Genomic DNA, 14,178 nt, shown 5'->3' with positions numbered 1-14,178 from the left:
TGCCTTTTCATAGTGCAACATTTTGATTTTCCAATTCAAAATGACATTGTTTCAAATTTTACTTCCATTTTATTTTTATTTTTTCTAAAGATGGGGTTGGGTAGTTTAAAAAAAAAAAAGTGTCCAGTGAAACATTTAATTTCCAAATATTTTGTTCAACCTGGAATATTTTTTTTCTTTAATTCCTCAGTTTGGCCACAAACTGAAAAAATCAGCAATTCTCACAGCTGTACTCACCTCTACGTGCACTAAGACACAGCATAACATATTGGCTCAAGGGAGTAAGGAGAGACTTTCTGTTGCCACTACTTCATTGTCTCTCTGTGCTGGATGGGCTGTGATCTGGCCCATAGCGAGCTGGTAAAGCAGCAAGCAGAAAAAGGAATGCATTCCAGTGTTTGCCCTGTAAAAAAAAAAAAAAAAAAAAAAAAAAACCTCCCTTTCAGAATTACCAAAACATCTTATTCCACATTAGTGATTAATTAACTACAAAGTGCTCATAGTTTTAAAAAAAAAGAGTCTCTTGGACCACAGCCAAAAGACTCAACACCTGCAGGATACCAAGATTTTTACTCCATTTAGCAAGTCCTAGGAAATACAAGCAGGGATCTCCTATTACCTTTAGGAAAAACTGCAGCACAGATGTTAAGTGTAACTTATTTTTATATTAGCATGTGTATTACTCCTCTACCAAGGAAAAAAAAACCTAAACATTTTGTGCTTCTATATTTGTTCTCCTGTTACCCAATTAACACCATGTTACGATGTACTTCTACAGTGGTTTCTTCCTCAAGTCCCTGCACTGTAGAGCTGGTTGAAAAAAAATTGGATAGGGCTGTTTTCCATTGAAAAATTGAAACACTTTGTGGGAAATGTGGCCTATTTAATGACACTTGTAATGGGAAAAACATTAATGTTTTAATATAAATGTGTTTAATATTTTAATAGTATAGAAGTGGAAGCAAAACATTTAACACTGGACTAAACATTTGAGAATTTCTATTTAGTGGGAAAGTTTGAAATTTCAGCTTTTCATTTTGATTCAGAACTTTTTTATTGTTTACCAGAACAGGCAGAATTTCCCATGGACTAGAAATCCCCGATCGAATGCACTGTAGTTTTTAAAAAGAAAAAGGAGTACTTGTGGCACCTTAGAGACTAACAAATTTATTTGAGCATAAGCTTTCGTGAGCTACAGCTCACTTCATCGGATGCATTCGGTGGAAAATACAGTGGGGAGATTTTTATACACACACACACACACACACACACACACACACACACACACACACACACAGAACATGAAACAATGGGTTTTATCATACACTCTGTCTCCTTACAGTGTGTATGATAAAACCCATTGTTTATGTGTGTGTGTGTGTGTGTGTGTGTATAAAAATCTCCCCACTGTATTTTCCACCGAATGCATCAGATGAAGTGAGCTGTAGCTCACGAAAGCTTATGCTCAAATAAATTTGTTAGTCTCTAAGGTGCCACAAATACTCCTTTTCCTTTTGCGAATATAGACTAACATGGCTGCTACTCTGAAACCTGTAGTTTTTAACCCTCCCTTCCTTTTGCATAAATGCATTTGGACTCCTTGCTGTTCTAGACAGTGGATTTGATCCTGAATACCTCCAGCTCAGAGTGCAGGGTGGATAACCTAACAAGGGAGGGGGCAATCCTGCATTAATAAAGGTGCTGCTGTGCTAGATGCAGAGTCACTCCTGCCTGAATCAGGATTAATGGGAGAATGCAATATTGAGGAACATGATTGAATCCCTCATCTCCTCACATGCACCCATTCTTCATTCACCTGCTGCTCTCAGAAATAAAGAGAGCAGATCTGTGAGGGACATGACCCTTTGAGGGCTATACCTCCTGCTTAACATTCCTTGTGCCCATGAGTAGTCTCCACACACCTGCAATGGATTGCAGTAGCTTTTCATTCCCTGCTGTGCAAATACTTCCAAAATCTTGATCAGCCAGTAGCTTCCATTTGCAGTGCTGGGGCAATAACCCCATCACCTTTTACAGTCTGAAACACATCTGACCCATCTCGGGTGCTAGGTAAAGCTACTACCTTTGTTTCCTTCCTGTGTCTATTAAAGTAATACACACCCAACTACTACAGTTTCAAAAACAAGGTGGTCTCTCCCATCAGTCCATTTTAATAGTCTCCTAAAATTATCCCAGCACTTGGACAGGAATCCTCCACTATTGTTAACCCAAACATTCAAAAATCATACATACCCAAACATCATGATGGTTTTTGAAAATAAACTGTTTTTCTGGTTATTTGCTACTCAAAGTCATTGTTTTCAAGCTTTTCTGTGCAACCACAGGGGCTGGAAACTTACTTTGAAAAAAAGAAGTGAAAGTTGGGATTTAGTCACAGGTCCAGGAGCAGGAAGCACTAAATAGCATGAGATTCACAATCATGAGAGTTGACAGCTCTGCACCAGGCCTTCTCATTAGGCTTCTACAGCTTCTCACTAGAGTCTGTTGATTCCCCTTCACCCCTTTTTGGGACCTTGCCTGTTAAGACCTAGCAGCAACTGTTCCTGCCCTTCAGCCATCTCTGCTCTCTCCCCCCCTTAAGTAAGTAGCTGGGCTTTTATTCTTTTGCATCTTCCAACAGGACTTGTTCACAGGGCTACAGCTCTAATGACTTTGTCATAAATATAAAGGGAAGGGTAAACACTTTTAAATCCCTCCTGGCCAGAGGAAAAACCCTTTCACCTGTAAAGGGTTAAGAAGCTAGGATAACCTCGCTGGCACCTGACCACAATGACCAATGAGGAGACAAGATACTTTCAAAGCTGGAGGGGGGAAACAAAGGGTTCTCTCTGTCTGTGTGTTGTTTTTGCCGGGACCAGAGCAGGAATGCAGGTCGGAACTCCTGTAAAAAGTCAGTAAGCAATCTAGTTAGATATGCGTTAGATTCTGTTTTATTTAAGTGGCTGATAAAATAAGTTGTGCTGAATGGAATGTGTATTCCTGGTTTTGTGTCTTTTTGTAACTTAAGATTTAGCCTAGAGGAGTTCTCTATGTTTTGAATCTGCTTACCCTGTAAGGTATGTACCATCCTGATTTTACAGAGTGATTCGTTTACTTTTTTCTTCTATTAAAATTCTTCTTTTAAAGAACCTGATTGCTTTTTCATTGTTAAGATCCAAGGGTTTGGGTCTGTGTTCACCTATGCAAATGGGTGAGGATTTTCATCAAGCCTTCCTCAGGAAAGGGGGTTTAGGGCTTGGGGGATTCAGAGGGGAAAGACATTTCCAAATGGGCTCTTTCCCTGTTATATTTGTTAGACGCTTGGTGGTGGCAGCAATAAAGTTCAGGGACAAAAGGTAAAATAGTTTGTACTTTGGGGAAGTTTTAACCTAAGCTGGTAAAAATAAGCTTAGGGGGGGTTTTATGCAGGTCCCCACATCTGTACCCTAGAGTTCAGACTGGGGAAGGAACCTTGACAGACTGACTCCAAATGCCAGAATTCCCTTGATCTCATGAATACCAGTCATAGATAGATAGTGCTGATCTCTTCCTCTGACTCCCTCCATCTAACAAGGAAAGATTGTGAATGCTTAAGTACTAACTCCAATTTCCACTTTCAGAACATCAAAATACTGACTTCCTTGGAAAGGAGCCCCAATTACTAGCTGTAATCACTTGGAAATTTTTTTTTCCTACAGCAGTAAGGAGTTTAAAGCATCAACACCAATTGTACGGTTAGAGATCACTCAAGTACTAAGTTAAAATAAAATACTGTTATTCTGTTAGCACTGAAATGTAAGTTTGGATCCACCTTAGTAGTTGAACCATAAATGAGCAAAATAAATTGTGGCTACACTCCTCAGGGTAGGACTAAACACTAACAAATTGCAGCTGGGTTGGTTGCCAAGATACCACTCTGGACCTTTGAGAGTCTCCGAGCTGCATGTATGTAAACAATAAATATGGAAAGGTTAATGAAGTTTCACAACATTACTAGCAGACAGCAGGAAAGGGTTTGAGGAGGCCCTAAAGTTCAAACATCTGCACAAAGGGCTGTTAATGGTGGAATTAAATGTGTCTCTTTCTTGTAAAATAGGGAACTTCAAATACAGACTAGACAGTTCTTTAGGGAGTAAGAAAAGTGAGACCGTTTGGAACTAGAGCAACAGTCACATACTGAATTTGGATTCACACTGTAGTTCTTGTAAGTTTCGGGACACACTCAGGCCTCACCGTACAATGGAATGGTTGCCCTCACAATCCTGGAGATAAATAAGATTCACCTTTAAGTAAAATACCATGTTGAGCTGATGCACCTACAGCTGCTAGGAAAATCTGATGGGAAATAACAGAGTGCTCAGAAGACCTGGTGACCACCTCAATGGTAGCTCTGGGAACAATTCATTCAGTTCTTTATGTTCTTTGAATCCCCCAGGGTTTCATGAGTGCAGAAGAATTTTTGCTGCTTGCAGCACTTCTGGGCAAGAACAGTTTCTGAGGAATACAGTGTCTGTGCTGTGCTGGAGTGGAGGAAAACGGATGATGATATCAGAACTAGTTTAATCCCAAATAATGGGTCAGGAAATTAATGCTTACATACCCTCAAAGACTAAGCCTTTGAAGTATCTATAAAGTGTCAAAGATGGCTAAATTTGGCATAGTTTTTTGGAGAAGTGGGGGTTGTCAGTTGACCTTACCATGCAGAACTCTTCTCTCACAAAGCAATTCCCAGTTGAGAATAAGAGCTCTTTTCCTTGGCAGTTTACAGTGCCACTAATCAATTGGAAGATAGCCTTTTCTTAAGGAAAAGGGAATTGGTCATCCTTTCACTGTAGGACCTGCCACCGTGACACGCAAAAACCGTGGTTTGAGAAAGCAAGTTCAAAAGGTTGTCTCACAGTGTCAAAGCATCCATTCAGCCAGAATGAAAGGGCAGATTAAGACAAGCAAGGACTTGCTCTGAGATGCTGAAAGGTAAAGCTACATAAAATGGAGCTCTAATCTAAAGAGTGAAAGGTGATGCTGCTGATAGATGATGATACTTCTGTTAGGAATAGAGATGGGTCTGATCCAAATCCCAGGACCCAAACACAGCAGAACTATCTGGGTATCCAGAAATCCTTTCTCTGCAACAGACTTCCGATGTAACATTGGGCAAGACACTAATGGCCAGAGATTTTTAAAGATATTTAGGTGCCAGAAAATAGGTACCTAGACACTCTTGGAAAAATCTCACTTTGTACCCAGCTGCATTTTTAGGTACCTAAATACTTCAAAAGTCTGAGCCTTAGCTTTTCTGGGCCTTCAGTTTCCCATCTATAAAATGCGGATAACAGCACTCTCCAACCTCACAGGGGTGTTGTGAGAATAAAAAAAGTGAGTCACTTCAGTACTATTGTAATGGGGACCACATACCTAAGAGATCCATATGTTACAGTCTGAGTCCTAGTTACAGGTTTATCTCAAACCAGTGCTTGAATTTCAATTCACTACTCAAGAACAATTCAGTTTGGTATAAAATTTGCACATAGAGCTATCTTACAGCACTCAGTGTATTGCAGAATACTCCCACAACAGCAACATTATCTCCTTCTAGGACATCTAAAGATAAAATCTTGCCTGCTTTATTCAGACAATTAAATTTAAGTGCATACAACTACTCATATGGGTAAAGCAAGCAGGATTTGTCCCTGCATGATGAACTGACTGGCCAGTCTCAATAGTTATGGTGTGAGAAGAAGAGGTAGAAATATGGATTCCAGCAGAGATGGCCACCTAGATTTTCCTGCCACTTAGATTTACCCTAAATTAGGCCATGAAAACTGAAAAAACTGCAATATATTTAATCTAGGTACTTGAACTACGATGCCATGTTAGTTTATAAATTGCCTGCTAAATATGACTGTCTTGCTAAAGATTTCTTTTATCTGAAAGTGAAACATTTTGACCTCTCCCTCTCAGTGCTGGTATAAAGTTATCTCCCTACTTTGAAGCTGTGCTGGCGGGAGAAAAATCATGGCAAGGTATCTTTGAAGGTCATGCTTCATTTTGCATTGAGCTGAAGAATCTGCCTTCTTGGGTGCTTGAAGTATAGCTGAGGTCTGACCCTGTATTCAGCCATGCATAATATCAGGCAGCACTTCTTGCTCTGCCGTTTCTCTGTCTCACCCAAAGCACAGGTCTTGGCTGAGATTTCTAAACTTACAAAGTTTAAGGATTTGTTTTTGCAAGTTGTAGACACTTGATGCCAACCTTGAACAGTCAGAGGTAAATGTTTGTATGCTCTGAGTTTATAAAGCAGAGTTGCTCTGTTTGAGAGAGATGTTAGTCCTTTCTCCTCCCCCAACTCCCTAAAAAGCTTTGATTAGGATCAGCATCTACTCTTGAAGTCAAACGGGTGAATAAATATAGACGTACTTTTAGAAGGCTGGGGCTTTTTTCCAAATTGACCTTGAGATTATTTTCCCGAGGATACACAACCTTGCTTTAGGGAATTTATTCCATTTAAACAGTTGGGCCAGATTCTCTATGCAGTTCCTGCCCCTTTTGCATTAATCAGATTATGTAAAGAGGGGGTTATCTGGCTGAAAATCCCCTCAGAGAGGGAAATTTCTCTGATGGGCAACTCATCACTGGTGCAAGCCTGGTGAATCCAGATCTCATCCTTATGCTCCCTCATCCCCACCATGCTAATCCTCCTCCCCTATTCCATTAGGGATTGTGTAGCTCAGGGGTCCCAAACACACGGCCTGCGGGGTTATTTTCTGAGACCCGCCAGCTCCCCATGGCCCACCCGCCCCTTCAGCATTTACTTAGAGCAGCTCTGGTCTGGCGCACACCAGGGCAGGGCAGGGCAGGCTCCCTCCCTGCCCACCCGTCCCAGAAAGTGGCCAGGACCTGGGGGTGGGGCCCAGGGTTCTGTGTGTTGTCCTGGCCGCTCCTCCAGGTACCTCTCCTGAAGGGGCGGGAAGAGGTGGAGTGGGGGCAGGGCCAGGGCAGTGGGGCGGGGGGGGGAGTGGGGCGGCCCTTGGGCTTATGTACTAGTCCTCATGTGGCCCTTGTTGTCCTTTGAGTTTGAGATCCCTGGTGTAGCTGCTCTATGTTGTCATAGCTGGACTGATCCTCAGTCAGGAAGCTGTAACCACCTCCTTCATGAGCCCAGTGTCCGGTCCTACACCAAGCAGAACTTTGGTGCAGCAAAGAACCCAGTGGCTTACCTAGATGCATGTTCCATTGCTTAAGTAGTTCAGCTTCATTTTTTTCCATGCTTCACTATAGGACATCTCTCTTTGAGAGACAATAGCTATGCATTTCTAAGACCTAGTGTGATTCAACTGGTCCTTCCATGGCTATATTATTTTTGTGGCATTTCCTGTAGGGTACAGCAGGTAGCAAAACACCTTTAGCGGTCACTTCCAAATATTGTCATTTTATATTCTAGCTGGTGATATTGATGCAGTTTGACTTTGTTATAGGCTGTGTTTTATGCTGTTTGAATACTTCATACATAGTGTTAAAAAAACAAGGTATTCAAATATTGTCTTCTGTGGCTTTAGCACAAGCACAACGTGGCATGAAAAGAATAACCTGGAAGGTCCTTTTAACTCAGGAGAACTGATTTCCCAATAAAAGTAATATTCCTAGCTGAGAAAGATACATGTTTATTTTAGAGTCATTGTTCTATTCTCTAGGTGGCTTTGGATTCCTGTTCAAATTCTAATATTGAATGAACAATGCACATACTAGATAATGCATCCCATTATACATGTTTAAATCTGCTGAATTTATACTGTATTAGGATAAGAAATACATTGTAATTAAAAGTGAGATTCAAGCCTTAAACAAAAAATCTTTATCCTTGTTCCTCTGAAAGAATTGATATTTGCTTTGTGACAAAAGAATAACCACCCTATCAGATGGGTTGCTAGACAGCTATAAGAAAAGTGCTATTAGAGGACAGACAAAGCCATCTGTGCAGAACAGGAAATCATGTCATGACAATAATAAAAAAAGGCACTATTTCAGCTTGACTAATTCCAAACAACCAGTATTTGAAAATTGCCTTCTAATTTCCTAGACAAATATCATTGTGCTAATATATTGATGGTTTGGAATTTATAGAAATGGCGTTGTTGTTACCTTGGTCTACAGCAAAATGTAGAAGTTTTAATAAGCCCTTGGACTGTAACAAACTGCTTGGAATGCTTTTGCTTGGGTCTCTGTTCTAGCAGGTTGCAACAGCTTAGAATGCTACTATCTATAAGAGGTTTCAGAGTAGCAGCTGTGTTAGTCTGTATTCGCAAAAAGAAAAAGGAGTACTTGTGGCACCTTAGAGACTAACAAATTTATTAGATGCATCCGATGAAGTGAACTGTAGCTCACGAAAGCTTATGCTCTAATAAATTTGTTAGTCTCTAAGGTGCCACAAGTACTCCTTTTCTTTTATCTATAAGAGGTAACTCTGCACCTCTCCCAAAGAGGTTCTGCCACTTTGCCAAGAAAAGCTGCACATTTGGCTTCCACATCCAGTCAACCTTAACTTCAGAAAGGCCTGAGCTGAAGCCAGTGGAGAGACCCTCCTGCCCCAGGACTTCAGTGGGCTTTGGATCTGGCACATAGTTGGCTGCCCTAGTGGAAAGTTTCTTTTCCTCCTTGTTTTCAGCAAGAGTAGGACTGAGCCCAGAGTAAAGAGTAGGATTCCTCAAGCTATTCCACAGTCTCGGGGATGTACTGGGGCTCCATGTGGGTACAGGAGCCCACACATGCACAGCAGCTTGCTTGATCCAGACCCATATAAAGGTCTTGTCTCCCACTCAGCTCTCCAGGTGATTCAGCAAGTCACATCCATCCAGACAAAATGTTCCTTATCTTTGAGAGAAAAGCAGAACTTTGAGTCGGATTAGCTTGGCCAAACCTCTCAAAAGAGATTCAAGGGAATATCTTCAACTGTGGAGGGGGTGCCTTTTTTTGTTGTTTGGGGTTTTTTATGTAGCTTCTTTTAAACTGGTCCCCTCTTAACTAATTTCCCCAGGCACACATTCTTCTCTGGAAACCAGGATGCCCAATTGCCTCATTCTTTCTCGTAGCTGTTTATGAAAGGCCGTTTAGAAGTATTGTTGCCTTCTCTGGCTTGCTATATGAATGGTGCACAGTGCTGGCCAACTAGAGCCTCCGTTTGTTCCTATCACTGTTTTAAAATTTTCTTACTGTAAAAACCTGCATGGAAGAGATGAAGCAAAAAAAATTTCTAGTCCAGGATAGCAATGTGTCTAAAAGCCAATATGTGCAAAAAGAAAAAAAAAAGTCAAAAATAATCTAGCTTAAAGAGAAAGAAGAAGAACATTGAATCCAAATCCTCTGATGTGGTTTTTTTAAGGGGGTAAACAGAAAATCAGATTCAAATCCCAGGATCTAAACGTGCCCATCTAGCTTAGGATCTGGGTCAGATCCTATCTGAAAGGAACTTCTTTGATTTTGTTTGAGGTGCAGCTGAGGTTTCATAATCACTTATTCTACTTGTAAAATTTGAGCCCAAGATGGTGGATATCTTAGAGGGAAGCTGGTCTGGTGAAGATTCCTCCATTCAAAATGTTGGCAGTCTCAAAAAAAAAAAAGTTTATTTCTGCCATTATGGGCTGAAATCTCAGAAAAACAGCTTGCAGAGTTTTGCTGTTACAAGGACCTGATTTGTCCTAGTACCTACATCCTAGCTTTATACCTGCTCAAGTCTAAAAATCTTCCTGCATCCATCTGGCCAAACAATCTATTGAAATATCTGTTTGTAATGTCCAGGCTTCAGAATTCTCTCTCTCAGAGACCATGACTGTTCAAACCTTTTCCTAATTGTCTGGTATCTACAAGGTATAATCTGCCAGTAGCTAGTCACAAAGATTCAGGACTTCTCATTGGGTTTGTGAAATCTGAAGATTCCAACTGAAACTTAGCAAGTGATTCAAAGCACCCAGTACCTCACTGTTAAAATACCCGTTAGCTAGGATTTGTCACTTACATGCTTTATTACTTGTCTTTTTGCTGAATTCTTGATAGCTGCACTGGTTTCTTTGGTTGCAGTTTGTCTGGAATACATTTACTAAGACGCTCTGCCAGGCTAAGTGCATTCCTATTTTCAATCACTTCTAGGGAGAGCAATTATTCCTAAATACGGTAAGGGGGTCTGTGTAAAAAGCTTGAAATTGATGAATTGTGCCTTTCTGCTGGTTTTACAGAAAGGGGCTAGTGGGAGGAGTGGAAATCACATTTCACACAGAGTAGTTTTGCAAATGTTGCTGAAATCAAGAGGGCTGCAGAAATAAGAGCTGATTCTTGCTAAGCCAAAACTAACCTTGTTTAGTAGAGTGCAAAGGGAAGTAGAGCTTCAAGTAAAAGTTCAGATTCAAATTCCTGCATGTCTTGATATTGCCTTCCCAAAATGCTCTCAGATGAAGTCTACACCCTGAGCAGACTCCAACCTCATCCCCTTTCTGGGGCTTGGCTTTACTGACCCATGAACTAACAATGAGACAAAGTTCAGCAAGTCTTTCTTCCCAGGCTTCCTAGGGTTCCTCTCCTCTGACTGCTCAGCCCACACCCTAGACTCTCCCTTATATCTAGGTGAAGTAAAAAGTCATTTGCCTTGGTGAGTCAAAGCAATGCACTTAACTTTCTCAGTACTATCAGCACCTATTAAGGGGGTGGGATGTTTCAGGCAAACACTGGCAGCTTGATTTGTTGTCTTGTTTCCACTGTTAGTTATGTACCCAGCATTCAGCACAGTTGTAATAGTTTGTAGAATTGTGAGACGAAGATGTGTAATCATTCCTACTTTGAAGAGGGAAGGTAGGGTTTATTTCACCAATAGTGAGCTAGATTCATTCCCATTGGCAACCCCTGTATTATATTTTTTAATAGATTTCAGAGCAGACACCTTCTCTTTTTAGGAATTATCTAAGGCAGTGAAAATAAGTAGGGATGCTACTGACCTTGCAGTTGTCTCATAGCTTGCAAAATTTAGGCTATTCAGTAATTTTGTCACACTGCCCATGCCAGATATTCTCCAACCAGAAAAATCTTTTACAAAAAACAAAAACTATTGAAATGTCAGTTTACTTAACTGTCATATCATTGACAGAGGAAAGTAAAACAAATGGTTAAGGGTGTCATAAATTTTGGCCATATAACAAACAGATTATTCCTTTCAAACATAAAGACATGCACAGGTCATCAAGACCCAAAAACCTACAAGAAGGTGTTCTTATGTAAGCAATCTCAAGTTTATCTGGATTTGGTCTTTAAAAAAAGAAAACCAAACCCTTGAACCGCAAAGGAAGTTGAGCCAGAATTCAGGGTACCCTGCAGTGTCCTTTACCTACATTGAAAAGACACAATACTATAGAGTTACCAAAGCTTAAATTGTTATGTATGAGTAACCTGAAAGTTAAAATGACTTACCTGGGGTAACAGAGCAATTCAATAGCAGAGTTGTCAAGAGATTCCAGGATTCCTGGCTGCCAGTCATCTGTGCTAAATGACAAGACCACAGTGAATTTCTCTAAAGATACTTATGGATATGCATGGAGGTAGGATTATATACCCTATACTCCATGATTATGCTGACCCTCCAGGTACCCGGTGTCTACTGATATTCCCCTCTGAGGAAGAATGCAGTTAATTTGGGTGCTGTTGCTGAGCTACCTCTTGCTGCTCCAGGGCATATTTCTGCTATTTCTGGTGAATTCAAAGGGAAGTTGAGAGCATTCAGAACCTAGTGTCAAATATCAGTCTTTCCAGCTTGATCCAAACCCCATTGAAGTCAATGGGAGACCTTCTGTTGACCTCAGTGGACTTTGGATCAGGACCTAAGTCATTTTTCATGCATAGTGAACCAAAAGTGACATTTTCTGAGCAACCATGTATCTGTAGGCATAGTGTACTCCAAAGTTTAGCTTACAGTTATAAGCAAATTTATGAAACTTTGCAGAATCTTACAAGTTAGCAGCTGAATCAAAACTCAGCATCCACATTTGAGGATTTAAAGTGAGTTTTCGTTTGTACTGAAAAATGTAGAGCAAAACCTAACATTAAAGGTTGTCTCAAACAACTGAGACTTTATTGGTCTCCTCCACCTCTCATTGTATAAGAGTCTTTAGAATCACAAGACTGGAGTCCTTAAACTCAAAGCGTTGTGATTGTAGCTCAATCCATTCTATTATTCTCATTAATAGAGAAGATAAACAATAATTGAATAGCTATTATTCCTATAAGATATACCAACATCTGAAAATTGTACCCTTAAGTCATAACAAACATGGCTAATAATTTTTAATAGAAAAAAAAACTAGGACAACTAACATTTCCCCCAGTTAACTGCAAACTTCTATAGTAATTCCTATTAATTCAGAAATACCTATTGTTCAAGACAGGACTGATTAACTGCAAAAATCTCCTGCTGCTAATCCTAGCCACTGAGCTCCTGCCTCTGACAGCAGAGTACTTACCTTTAAGATGAATGCAAACTTTAAGGAATTACTCCTTGTATCTTCCTAGGGACTAGGACTTGAAACTCATTTTTCTCGCAAGGAACCAGCCAATGGCACAACTATGGAGCAAGAAACCACTTCCTAGTATAAAGTGACAGGACAGAAACATCTCTGAACATGTAAAATACTATCTGGACTCATATGACCTATTCAGTATCCAAGAGGGAAATATTGAATTGTCCTTTTCTGAACAGCCAAAAAAGTCTTTTGGCCCAGTAAAATAACTTCCTAGCAGCAGTAGATGCCTCTGGATAAAGAATGCATACAATCAAATGAAAAGCTATAAGAATACAAATTCTGAGCACGTTTGCTAATACATTTCTGAGCTTGTTAGCTTTTTGTATTCATGGCAGAATTCACTAAAGGTCAGATTCTGACAGAATTACACTGAAGTTAATGGAACTATTTTTTAGATTAAAGCACTATTTAATGCGCCTAGCTTACTTTATCCATACATTTGAGGATATACAGCAATCCGAGCAATGCAAAATCTCCCACAATTTGAAAGAGGTGGACAATTCTCAAATGAGATTTGTCACCTGCAAAATGGCCAAAGTGTATTTACTAACAGAGGTGCAATGCTTATACCAGAATCGCTAATGCTAAATATTTTAAGCTTTGTACGCAAATAACTTTGGGTAAGAAATTTAATCCACTTCATAAGGAGGGGGAAAAAAAAAAACATACATACTTTGGGCAAACAATGCTTTATTTCAATGTTGAGCATTTTTAACATTACATTTAACAAAATTAAAGGAAATTCAAATAAAAAACCTGTTTTTAATCAATGCCAGAATGTGTTTCCTTTCTTAACTTTTTTAGGTTTGTTTTGTTTTTTTTTTGACCAAAACAATTCAGTGAAATTGACACACAAATTCCCAAGATGTTGGTGAGTCTGCATTTTTTTGGCCGAAAAGGGATCAGTTTAAATTTTTCAATAAGCTCTATTTGTGACTATTGCAAGAATCAGTAAACCTGCATGAGGAAATCATTATTCCGCAAACTCCAAAAAGTTTAACCTTAGGGCCAGATTTTGATCTCATTGCCAATGGTATAAATCCAGACTAACTTCATTAAGTTAACTCTGGATATAGTTATTCTGAATTTACACTCATGTAACAGATCATAATTTGGCCTACGGAGAAGACACCATATTTAGTTTTTCATTTCCCTAAGCCTTTGAGTCAGCCAGTAGCATCTATGACTATGTTCCCCTGAAAACCTACTGTTAGCAGCAGTATTTCCAAGAATAAACAAAAGCAACAGTGAGAGTGGTGTTCACTGTTGCACAAATAGACCAGGCAGACAAAATACCACTTTGTAGACCTTTGACCTATGCAGTTTTGGAAATAAGGATCATAATTTTCCATTACCTTCTCTAGTCATCTACACCAGTACAAAGTGAATACCATTTGGTTTTGGTAGCGTCTTGCATTCGCTTTTCAGTGACATAAATGCAAAGAATCAGGCTCTCAGTATCCAAAGATTACAAGACGAGATCCTCCCACATCTACGAAAATATTTTTTAAACCACCACCAAAGGTGATGTTTGCATTATTGCCAAAAATCTAATGTTATACAATGAAAATATTGCTTGCTACCTCTGACAACTTGATTGATGGACCCATTAGAAAGACTTCTC

General features: G+C 39.8%; 1 long non-coding RNA gene across 1 annotated transcript; it reads right to left on the bottom strand.

Moving 5' to 3' along the window:
- Positions 1 to 2,252: 2,252 nt before the first annotated feature.
- LOC119860441 lies at positions 2,253 to 13,783 on the bottom strand. The gene is made up of 3 exons (XR_005294540.2): positions 12,495 to 13,783; positions 11,449 to 11,520; positions 2,253 to 2,359 (listed from the first exon to the last, which is right to left on the bottom strand). It is a non-coding gene; the product is annotated as an uncharacterized LOC119860441 (long non-coding RNA).
- Between the last annotated feature and the right edge of the window lie 395 nt (positions 13,784 to 14,178).

The sequence above is a fragment of the Dermochelys coriacea genome, chromosome 8 (assembly GCF_009764565.3).
Source record: "Dermochelys coriacea isolate rDerCor1 chromosome 8, rDerCor1.pri.v4, whole genome shotgun sequence".
Taxonomy (NCBI): Eukaryota; Metazoa; Chordata; order Testudines; family Dermochelyidae; genus Dermochelys; species Dermochelys coriacea.
This window is presented reverse-complemented; position numbering and strand designations above follow the sequence as displayed.